The sequence below is a fragment of the Bos indicus genome, chromosome 16 (genome assembly GCF_029378745.1).
Source record: "Bos indicus isolate NIAB-ARS_2022 breed Sahiwal x Tharparkar chromosome 16, NIAB-ARS_B.indTharparkar_mat_pri_1.0, whole genome shotgun sequence".
Lineage (NCBI taxonomy): Eukaryota > Metazoa > Chordata > Mammalia > Artiodactyla > Bovidae > Bos > Bos indicus.
The window spans coordinates 51609086-51621022 of record NC_091775.1 but is presented as its reverse complement, the minus strand read 5'-3'; the positions used below and the strand labels follow the sequence as shown (position 1 = coordinate 51621022).

At 42.8% G+C, this 11937-nt stretch overlaps 1 protein-coding gene and 1 pseudogene across 13 annotated transcripts in view; both read right to left on the bottom strand.

Moving 5' to 3' along the window:
• Positions 1-11937, bottom strand: part of CFAP74 (cilia and flagella associated protein 74) — an 89747-nt gene that overhangs the window by 6964 nt on the left and 70846 nt on the right. The gene's annotated exons all lie outside the window — the stretch shown is intronic.
• LOC109570742 (large ribosomal subunit protein eL34-like) lies at positions 69-7588 on the bottom strand (annotated as a pseudogene).

The following is an 11937-nucleotide window of genomic DNA, read 5'->3' as shown; positions in this document are numbered from 1 at the left end:
TTAGTCAATTTCCAAAATACCATTTACCCCTGTGCACATTTTTTATTACTCAAAAATGCTTCATTTTTTTATTTAGCTTTCTGACTCTCTGCTTATGCTTTCAATACTCTCACAACGATCTTCTGCTCCTCGATAAGGAAAGCGTGATTGATCCTGTCACGGACACATTTAGTACACATGGAACCACCATAGGCTCAGCTGACGTATTTCTTCGTTTCAGACAACCTCATGAGAACTTTAGGTCTCATAGCATGAACGCCTCTAAGTTGGCCTGGGCACACACCACATGTGGATTTTGTTGCCTTCCCAACCTTCTTGGTCTAAGTGTAAACAATTCTATTACCAGGGGTTCAGGACAGCCTGGTTTTGTTAGAGGTTGTATTGTAGGGCAGCCTACAACAGTATGTCAGATGCTGCACCATCCTGAATGCCTCTAGATGCTGTCCACTGAAGAGGCCCCTGTGCACATTTTAACTGGATAATTAAAATTTTCATCACAAGTTTAAACAGTTGCAATGGAAGTGTCTGATTTATTTCCTTAAATATTCAGTGATATTTAAAAGGGCTTCCCAGGTAACTCAGTGGTAAAGAATCTGCCTGGCAATGCAGGAGACACAAGAGACATGGGTTTGATTCCTGGGTTGGGAAGGTCCCCTGGAGAAGGAAATGGCCATCTACTCCAGGATTCTTGCCTGGAGAATCCCATGGACAGAGGAGCCTGGAGGGCTACAGTCCATGGAGTTGCAAGGAGCTGGACACGACTGAGCACAAACATATGCATGACATTTAAAAATAAAATGACAGAGCTTCCCTAGGTGTTCAGTGGCAAAGAATCCACCTGTCCACGCAGGAAATATGGGTTTGATCCCTGGTCCAGGAAGATCCCACATACTGTGGAGCAACTAGGTCCATGTGCCATAACTATTTGAGCCTGTGCTTTAGAGCCCAGGATTTATTGAGATGTAATTGACACACAGCTCTGCATTAGCTTGAGGTGTGCAGCAAAATGATTTGACATATATACTGTGAAATGATATTCACAGTAAGTTTAGTGAAAATCCATCATCTCACATAGATACAATATTAAAGAAATAAGTATTTTTTCCTTTGTGATGAGAATACTTAGGATTTACTCTCTTCCCTTTCCTGTATAACATACAAGCAGGGCTAATTATATTTAGCATGTTGAACATTACATCCTTAGTTGTTTGTTGTTGTTCAGTTGCTAAGTCATGTCTGACACTTTGCGACCCCATGGACTGCAGCAGGCCAAGCTCCTCTGTCCTCCACTATCTCCTGGAGTTTGCTCAAATTCATGTCCATTGAGTTGGTAATGCTATGTAACCATCCTCTCCTGCACGCTTCTCCTTTTGCCTTCAATCTTTCCCAGCATCAGGGTCTTTTCCAGTGAGTCGGGTGGCCAAAGAATTGGAGCTTCAGCTTCAGTATCAGTCCTTCCAATTAACATTCAGGGTAGATTTCCTTTCGGATTGATTGGTTTGATCTCTTTGCTGTCCAAGGAACTTTCAAGAGGCTTCTCCAGCACGACAGTTGAAAAGCATCAGTTCTTTGATGCTCAGCATTCTTTATGGTCCAGCTCTCACATCTGCACATGACTACTGGAACTGTCAGAGCTTTGACTATATGGAACTTAATTGGCAAAATGATGTCTCTGCTTTTTACTACGCTGTCTAGGTTGGTCATAGTTTTTCTTCCAAGGAGCAACCAAGCAACTTTTAATTTCATGGCTGCAGTCACTGTCTTCAGTGATTTGGGAATTCAAGAGAATGTATCACTGCTTCCACTTTTTCCCCTTCTATTTGCCATGAGTGATGGGACCAGATGCCATGATCTTAGTTTTTTGAATGTTGAGTTACAAGACAGATTTTTCACTCTCTTTCACTTTCTTCAAGAGGCTCTTTAGTTCCTCTTCACTTTCTGTTGTTACAGTGGTATCATCTGGACATCTGAGATTGTTGATATTTCTCCTGGCAATCTTGATTCCAGCTTCCAAGTTGTCCAGCCCAGCATTTTGCATGACGTACTCTGCATACAGGTTAAATAAGCAGAGTGACAATATACAGCCTTGACGTACTCAATTTTCCCAATTTTGAACCATTCAGTTGTTTTGCATCTGGTTCTGTTTCTTCTTGAGCCACATACAGGTTTCTCAGGAGACAGGTAAGGTGGTCTGGTATTCCCATGTCTTTAAGAATTTTCCAGTTTATGTTTTCCTGGAATTCCCTTGCTTTCTCTATGATCCAATGAATGCTGGCAATTTGATTTCTGGTTCCTTTGCCTTTTCTAAACTCAGCTTGCACATCCAGAAGTTCTTGGTTTACATACTGCTGAAGCCTAGCTTGATGGATTTTGAGCATAACCTTATGAGCATAAGAAATTAGTGCAACAATCTGGTTGTTTGAACATTCTTCAGCATTGCTCTTCTTTGGGGTTGGAATGAAAACTGACCTTTTCCAGTCTGGTGGCCACTGCTGAATTTTCCAAATTTGCTGATATATTGAATGCAGCACTTTAACAGCATCATCATTTAGGATTTGAAATAGCTCAGCTGGAATTCCATCACCTCCACCAGCTTTGTTTATAGTAATGCTTCCTAAGGCCAACTTGACTTCACACTTCATGATGTCCAGCTCTAGGTGACCACATCATCATGGTTAACCAGGTCATTAGGGCCTTTTTTGTATGATTCTTCTGTGTATTCTTGCCACCCCTTCTTAATATCTTCTGCTTCTGTTAGGTCCTTATTGTTTCTGTCCTTTGTTGTGCCCATCCTTGCAAGAAATGTGCCCTTGATATCTCCAATTTTCTTGAAGGGATCTCTAGTCTTTCCCATTCTATTGTTTTCCTCTATTTCTTTGCATTGTTCATTTAAGAAGGCCTTCTTATCTCTCCTTGCTATGCTTTGGAACTCTGCATTCAGTTGGGTATATCTTTCACTTTCTACTTTGCCTTTCGCTTCTCTTATTTTCTCAGCTATTTGTAAAGCCTCCTCAGACAACCACTTAGCCTTCTTGCATGTCTTTTTCTTTTGGATGGTTTTGGTCACTGCCTCCTGTGCAGTGTTACAAACCTCTGTCCATAGTTCTTCAGGCATGGTGTCTACCAGATCTAGTCCTTGAATCTATTTGTCACTTCCACTCTATAAACATAAGGGATTTGATTTAGGTCATACCTGAATGGACTAGTGGTTTTCCCTACTTTCTTAAATTTTTAAGTCTGAATTTTGCAATAAGGAGCTGATGATCTGCGCTAGTCAAAGCTATGTTTTTTTCCAGTAGTCATGTATGGATGTGAGAGTTGGACCATAAAGAAAGCTGAGCACTGAAGAATTGATGCTTTTCAACTGTAATGAAGAGTCTTGAGAGTCCCTTGGACTGCAAGGAGATCAAACCAGTCTGTCCTAAAGGAAATTAGTCCTGAATATTCTTTGGAAGGACTGATGCTCAAGCTGAAGCTCCAATACTTTGGCCACCTGATGCAAAGAACTGACTCATTTTGGAAAAGATCCTGATGCCGGGAAAGACTGAAGGCAGGAGGAGAAGGGGACAACAGAGGATGAGATGGTTGGATGGCATCACCGACTCAATGGACAAGAGTTTGAGCAAGCTCCGGGAGTTGGTGATAGACAGGGAAGCCTGGAGCCCTGCAGTCCATAGGGTCGTAAAGAGACAGACACGACTGAACTGAATTGAACTAATTGAGCCACAGTCAACTCCAGGCCTTGTTCTTGCTGATTGTATAGAGCTTCTCTATCTTCAGCTGAAAAGAATATAATCAATCTTATTTTGGTATTGACCATCTGGTGATATCCATGTGTAGAGACATCACTTGTGTTTTTGGAAAAGAGTGCTTCCTATTACCAGTGTGTTTGCTTGACAAAGTTCTGTTAGCCTTTTTCCTGCTTCATTTTGTACTCTAAGGCCAAACTTGCCTGTTGCTCCAGGTATCTCTTGATTTCCTACTTTTCCAATCTCCTGTGATGAAAAGGACATCTTTTTGGTGTGTGTTAGTTTTAGAAGGTCTGGTAGGGCTTCACAGAACTGGTCAACTTCAGCTTCTTTGGCATCAGTGTTTGAGGCATAGACTTGGATTACTGTGATGTTGAATGGTTTGCTTTGGAAACGAACCGAGATCATTCTGTCATTTTGGAGGTTGCACCCAAGTACTGTATTTCAGACTCTTGTTGACTGTGAGGGCTACTCCATTTCTTCTAAGGGATTCTTGCCCACTGTAGTAGATATAGTGGTCTTAGAATTAAATGTGTCCATTCCTATCCATTTTATTTCACTGATTCCTAAGATGTTGATGTTCATTCTTGCCATCTCCTGCTTGACCACATCCAATTTACCTTGATTCGTGGACCAAACATTCCCGGTTCCTATGCAATATCGTTCTTTACAGCATCCGACTTTACTTTCACCACTAGATACATCCACAGCAGAGTGTCATTTCCACTTTGGCTCAGCTGCTTCATTCTTTCTGGAGCTGTTTCTCTGCTCTTCCCCAGTAGCATATTGAACACCTTTGAATGTGGGGGCTCATCTTCTGGCGTCATATCGTTTTGCCTTTGCATACAGTTCATGGGGTTTTCAGGGCAAGAATACTGGAGTGTTGCCATTCCCACCGCTGGTGGACCGCATTTTGTCAGAACTCTTCGCTTTGACGTGTCGTGGGTGGCCCTGCACGATGTGGCTCAGAGCTTCACTGGGTTACGCAAGCCCCGTTGCCATGACAAGGTTGTGATCATGAAGGGACATCCCTACTAGTTATTGTAACTGGAAGTTTCTATAAGAGGGTTTAAACTTTGCATTTGATTTCCCTCATAGTTGTTGGACTATTCAGATTTTCTCTTTTTCTCCCTGTCAGTTTTGGTAAGTTTTTGTTTTTTAGAAAATTGTCCATTATATCCAAACTGTCACATTAACTGGTGTAATGTTGTTCATAACATTTTTTTTAACCTTTCTGATATTTGTAGGCTCTGTGACGTGTCCCCTTTCATACCTGAGATTGGCAATTTGTGTTTTTTTCCCCCTCTCTTTAAAAAAAATCTTGATTGGTCTTGCTAAGAGTAATGAGTTTACTAATTTCTAGAACAAACTCTTAGTTTTATTGTTTTCTCTTTTGGATATTTGATTCATTTCACTCGCTGATTTACACTGTTATCTTTATTACATTCTTTCCTTCTACTTTCTTTGGGTTTAATTTGCTGTGCTCTCTTCCCAGTTCTTGAAACAGAAGGTTAAATAATTGATTTTGCACACTCTCTCCTCTTCTTTATATGCATTTGGAGCTAGAAACTTCCTGCTAAGCACTACTTTTGGTGGTTCACCAGCCCTCCAACTTAACATGTCCATAGTCAAATCCTTAGATGTGTTCACGTGTTCAGGTACTCCCAGCGAGTTGGGGGGAAAAGCAGAAGCAAGATGTAGATTGCTATGTGGAGTCTGACACCACCCATGTGACCGATGTGGGGTGTCACACCCCCCCCTCCCGACCCTGGCCACCTGCGGCTCCCCTGGTGTTAGTGCTGAAGTCCCACATCCTGGGAACCCCTCTTTCCTGGACAGCCTGACCTGGCTGGTCACCCTGCATTTACATAAATTTAGGTCTCCTGCATGCAGGCAGATTCTTTACTGTCTGAGCCACCAGGGAAGCCCCAGGAATACATACAAACAATAAATATGCCATTAGGAAGTGAAAGTCAGACACCCAGAAATCGGAAGGACCCTGCGGATTCTGGCAGTGGGAGGCTCTGGGGAGGGAGGAGGTCCGCACGTCGCTTGCTGCAAGCAGACCGTCTATTTCTGTAACAAAGGGAAACTGGAGGCAAACATGATAAAAATGTAAGAGCCACTATTGTGGGTGGAGGGTACAGCAAGCTGGCTCTGGAATCTTCTGAAAACAGAAGGGAGGGCTTAGAGGAGGTGGCTCTAAGGAAGTCGCTGACCCCGACATACTGAAGAGGGCACCCCAGAGCCATGAAGGAGGGAAGTGTGAACTGGGCTCTCACAGCTGAGAAGCTACCATTTGCAAAAATGAGCAGTGGGAAAGGACCCAGATCAAACCATAAATAAAGCTGTTAAAAGAGAAAAAGGGAACAGAATAAATACAATTCATATAGACAGTAAAACACGCCAGAGAGATGTGCCCACAGAGAATTGAAAATTGCAATGTGATCATTCAAAGTGAGCTTAACAGACTTGAGAAAATAATACAACATATGAAAAAACAGATCAGAATCTCAAGAAGTCAGAAGTGAGGGATTAAAATTTAGGAAAGGGGACTTCCCCAGCAGTCTGGTGGTTAGGACTCTGTGCTTCCAATGCAGGAAGAGTTGGATCCCTGGTTGAGGGGCTAAGATCCCACAGACTGTGTGGTATGGCCAAAATAAAAAAACCCACAAACGACTCAGGAAAGGATTATAAATAAAAGAAATATAGAAACAGAAACTCAGAAGGGAGCCATGAATAAAGAAACACGGAAGATAATTCTTTAAGAGAAAGAAGAGATAAGTGTGGAAATATTTAAAAAAATGATGAGGGACTTCCTTGGTGATCCAGTGGATAAGACTTCAGGCTCCCAGAGCAGGCGGCCCGGGTTCCACCCCTGGTAAGGGGGCTGGATCCCACATGCCGCAAGTAAAGATCGTGCGTGCCATAATGAAGATTGAAGATCCCACATACCACAACGAAGGATATTTGGGCCAGAGTGAGGAAAGCAGGAGAGACTCCATCTTAAAGACAGGACGTAAACTGGGCCTGAAGCCTGCCCAAGAGTGAGGAAAACTGTTGCTAATGAAAACCAGGTCTCCTGGAGACTTCCCTCCCTACAGATGGCAAACAGAGTTTGTAGTTGAGGTCAGGCTGCCCCTGTTAGGTTAACCATGTAGACATTCCCCCTTGATGTATACTCATTGTCTCTCCCCACTTTAACCTTAATTGTTTGTTCTCCTAGCACATACTTGTTGTAAAACTCAGTCATATACAACAAAGAGGTTGCTAACACGTAACCAGTCATGTGGTGGTGGTGGTGGGGGTAATAAAACTGGGCCTCTCAGAAACATCAGGGTACTTGTTGGGAACTGATTCCCCTTGGACCCGCTGGTGTAATAAACCATACTCCCCTGTCCTGAGTGTCCTCTGAGGTGTGTTTGAGACTCCGGATTCCACAACAAGCCCAAATAATAAAGAAACTGTATTTTTAAAATGATGGAAAGGATCCAAGAAAAAGTGGCAAAAGTGAACAAAGCCAAGACAAGTCATTATATTTACTTCAGGAGGCTCCCAGGAGGAAAACCAAAGGACAAGAATAAAGCAAATGTTTTAAGTTTTAAGACTAAAATTCTAGGAAGTGTTCCTGAAATTAAAAAAAAAAAGATTTGAAAAGCACCATGTACCTGAGAAAATCAGTTGATAACAACCAACACAAAGTGTGTTCTTATAAAATTACTGGATTTTAGATAAGAAGCTGTTGTTCAGTCACACAGTCGTGTCTGACTCTTTACAACCCCAAGGACTGCAGCAGACCAGGCTGCCCTGTCCTTCACCATCTCCCAGAGTTTGCTCAAACTCACATCCACTGAGTCGACGATGCCATCCAACCATCTCATCGTCTGTTATCCCTTCTCCTCTTGCCCTCAATCTTTCCCAGCATCAGGGTCTTTTCCAATGAGTCCGTTCTTCGCATCAGGTGGCCAAAGGATTGGAGCTTCAGCTTCAGCATCAGTCCTTCCAATGAACATTCAGGATTGATTTCCTTTAGGGTTGACTGGTTTGACCTCCTTAATATCCAAAAGACTCTCTAAAGTCTTATCCAGCACCATAGTTCGAAAGCATCAATTCTTCAGTGCTCAGTCTTCTTTACATTCCAACTCTCATATCCATACCTGACCAGTGGAAAAAACAGTGCTTTGATGACAGGGACCTTTGTTGACAAAGTGATATCTCTGCTTTTTACTAGGCTGTCTAGGTTTGTCATAGCTTTTCTCCCAAGGAGCAAACATCTTTTAATTTCATGGCTGCAATCAGCATCCACAATGATTTTGGAGCCCAAGAAAAATGAAATCTGTCACTGTTTCCATTTTTTTCCCCATCCCACTCCAGTACTCTTGCCTGGAAAATCCCACGGATGAAGGAGCCTGGTGGGCTGCAGTCCATGGGGTCGCGAAGAGTCGGACACACTGAGCGACTTCACTTTCACTTTTCACTTTCATACATTGGAGAAGGAAACGGCAACCCACTCCAGTGTTCTTGCCAGGAGAATCCCAGGGACGGGGGAGCCTGGTGGGTTGCCGTCTCTGGGTTCGCACAGAGTTGGACATGACTGAAGCAACTTAGCAGCAGCAGCAGCAGCAGCAGAGTTTTGCCAAGAGAATGCACTGGTCATAGCAAACACCCTCTTCCAACAACACAAGAGAAGACTCTACACATGGACATCATGAGATGGTCATCACCAAAATCAGATTGATTATATTCTTTGCAGCCAAAGATGGAGAAGCTCTATACAGTCAGCAAAAACAAGACTGGGAGCTGACTGTGGCTCAGATCATGAACTCCTTATTGCCAAATTCAGACTTAAATTGAAGAAAGTAGGGAAAACCACTAGACCATTCAGGTATGACCTAAATCAAATCCCTTATGATTATACAGTGGAAGTGAGAAATAGATTTAAGGGACTAGATCTGATAGACAGAGTGCCTGATGAAGTATGGATGGAGGTTCGTGACATTGTACAGGAGACAGGGATCAAGACCACCCCCATGGAAAAGAAATGCAAAAAAGCAAAATGGCTGTCTGGGGAGGCCTTACAAATAGCTGTGAAAAGAAGAGAAGCAAAAAGCAAAGGAGAAAAGGAAAGATATAAGCATCTGAATGCAGAGTTCCAAAGAATAGCAAGAAGAGATAAGAAAGCCTTCCTCAGTGATCAATGCAAATAAATAGAGGAAAACAACAGAATGGGAAAGACTAGAGAGCTCTTCAAGAAAATTAGAGATACCAAGGGAACATTTCATGCAAAGATGGGCTTGATAAAGGACAGAAATAGTATGGATGTAACAGAAGCAGAAGATAGTAAGAAGAGGTGGCAAGAATACACAGAAGAACTGTACAAAAAAGATCTTCATGACCAAGATAATCATGATGGTGTGATCACTCACCTAGAGCCAGACATCCTGGAATGTGAAGTCAAGTGGGCCTTAGAAAGCATCACTACAAACAAAGCTAGTGGAGGTGATGGAATTCCAGTTGAGCTCTTTCAAATCCTGAAAGATGATGCTGTGAAAGTGCTGCACTCAATATGCCAGCAAATTTGGAAAACTCAGCAGTGGCCACAGGACTGGAAAAGGTCAGTTTTCATTCCAATCCCAAAGAAAGGCAATGCCAAAGAATGCTCAAACTACCTCACAATTGCACTCATCTCACATGCTAGTAAAGTAATGCTCAAAATCCAACAAGCCAGGCTTCAGCAATACATGAACTGTGAACTTCAAGCTGGTTTTAGAAAAGGCAGAGGAACCAGTGACCAAATTGCCAACATCCGCTGGATCATCAAAAAAGCAAGAGAGTTCCAGAAAAGCATCTATTTCTGCTTTATTCACTATGCCAAAGCCTTTGACTGTGTGGATCACAATAAACTGTGGAAAATTCTGAAAGAGATGGGAATACCAGGCCACCTGACCTGCCTCTTGAGAAACCTATATGCAGGTCAGGAAGCAACAGTTAGAACTGGACATGGAACAACAGACTGGTTCCAAATAGGAAAAGGAGTACATCAAGGCTGTATATTGTCACCCTGCTTATTTAACTTATATGCAGAGTACATCATGAGAAACGCTGGGCTGGAAGAAGCACAAGCTGGAATCAAGATTGCCAGGAGAAATATCGATAACCTCAGATATGTAGATGACACCACTCATATGGCAGAAAGTGAAGAGGAACTCAAAAGCCTCTTGATGAAAGTGAAAGAGGAGAGTGAAAAAGTTGGCTTAAAGCTCAACATTCAGAAAACGAAGATCATGGCATCTGGTCCCATCACTTCATGGGAAATAGATGGAGAAACAGTGGAAACAGTGTCAGACTTTGTTTTTTTGGGCTCCAAAATCACTGCAGATGGTGACTGCAGCCATGAAATTAAAAGACGCTTACTCCTTGGAAGGAAAGTTATGACGAACCCAGATAGCATATTCAAAAGCAAAGACATTACTTTGCCAACAAAGGTCCGTCTCGTCAAGGCTATGGTTTTTCCAGTGGTCATGTATGGATGTGAGAGTTGGACTGTGAAGAAAGTGAGTGCTGAAGAATTGATGCCTTTGAACTGTGGTGTTGGAGAAGACTCTTGAGAGTCCCTTGGACTGCAAGAAGATCCAACCAGTCCATTCTGAAGGACATCAGCCCTGGGTGTTCTTTGGAAGGAATGATGCTAAAGCTGAAACTCCAGTACTTTGGCCACCTCATGAAGAGTTGACTCATTGGAAAAGACCTTGATGCTGGGAGGGATTGAGGGCAGGAGGAGAAGGGGACGACAGAGGATGAGATGACTGGATGGCATCATTGACTCGATGGACGTGAGTTGAGTGAACTCCGGGAGTTGGTGATGGACAGGGAGGCCTGGTGAGCTGCAGTTCATGGGGTCGCAAAGAGTCGGACACGACTGAGTGACTGAACTGAACTGAACTGATTTGCCATGAAGTGATGGGACTGAATGCCATGATCTTAGTTTTTTGACTGTTGAATTTCAAGCCAGCTTTTTCACGTTCCTCTTTCACTTTCATCAAGAGGCTCTTTAGTTTCTGTTTGTTTTCTGACATTAGGGTGGTGTCATTTGCATATCTGAGATTACTGATATTTCTCCTGGCAATGTTGATTCTAGCTTGAGCTTCATCCAGCCTGCCATTTTGAATGATGTACTCTGCATGAGCAGGGTGACAATATACAGCCTTGATGTACTTCTTTCCTAATTTTGAACCAGTCCATTATTCCATGTCTGGTTCTTTACTTCTTGACCTGCATACAGGTTTCTTAGGAGGCAAGTAACGTGGTCTGGTCTCCTCTCTCTTTAAGAATTTTCCACAGTTTGTTGCGATCCACACAGTCAAAGGCTTTAGTCAATGAAGCAGAAGTAGATGTTTTTCTGGAATTCCCTTGATTTCTCTATGAAGAAGTAGGTCCCTTAAATACTGGGTTGCCATCAGACTGGTACAGACAAATTTTATTCCAGAAGAGAGTGGATACGCTAATGTGTTAGTATTTAAGGTACTCAGGAAATAAAAGGTTTTTTCAGGTAAATAGACTTTCAGGTGTAAAGGCTGTGCAGAGTTTCCCCAGTTTGGGGGGTGGGCTCTGCCCTCTGCTACTGTCTCAGTGATGCCGCTGGAGTGACTGGAAGCCCTTTAGCTTCATGCTGTATCTCACACCTGATGCAATGATTCATCAAAGTAAAACATAAATGCACAAGTAAGATGTAAATTTGTAAAAGTTTTATAAGAAACCTTTGTGACTTTAGGTTAGGGAAAAACATTCTTAGATATGATACCAAACTCAAGATCCAAAAACAAAAGGTTGATAAAGGGGACTTGTTATTCAGTCAGTCATGTCCAACTCTTTACAACCCCATGGACTGCAGCACGCCAGGCTTCCCTGTCCTTTATCATTTCCCGGAGTTTGCTCAAACTCATTTCCATTGAGTCAGTGATGCCATCCAACCCTCTCATCCTCTGTCAGCCCCTTCTCCTCTTTCCCTCCCTTCTCCTCTTTCCCTCAGTCTTTCCCAGCATCAAGGTCTTTTCCAGTGAGTTGGCGCTTCACTTCAGGTGGCCTAAGTATTGGAGCTTTAGCTTCAGCATCAGTCCTTCCAATGAATATTCAGGACTGATTTTCTTTGGGATTGACTGGTTTTATCTCCTTGCAGTCCAAAGGACTC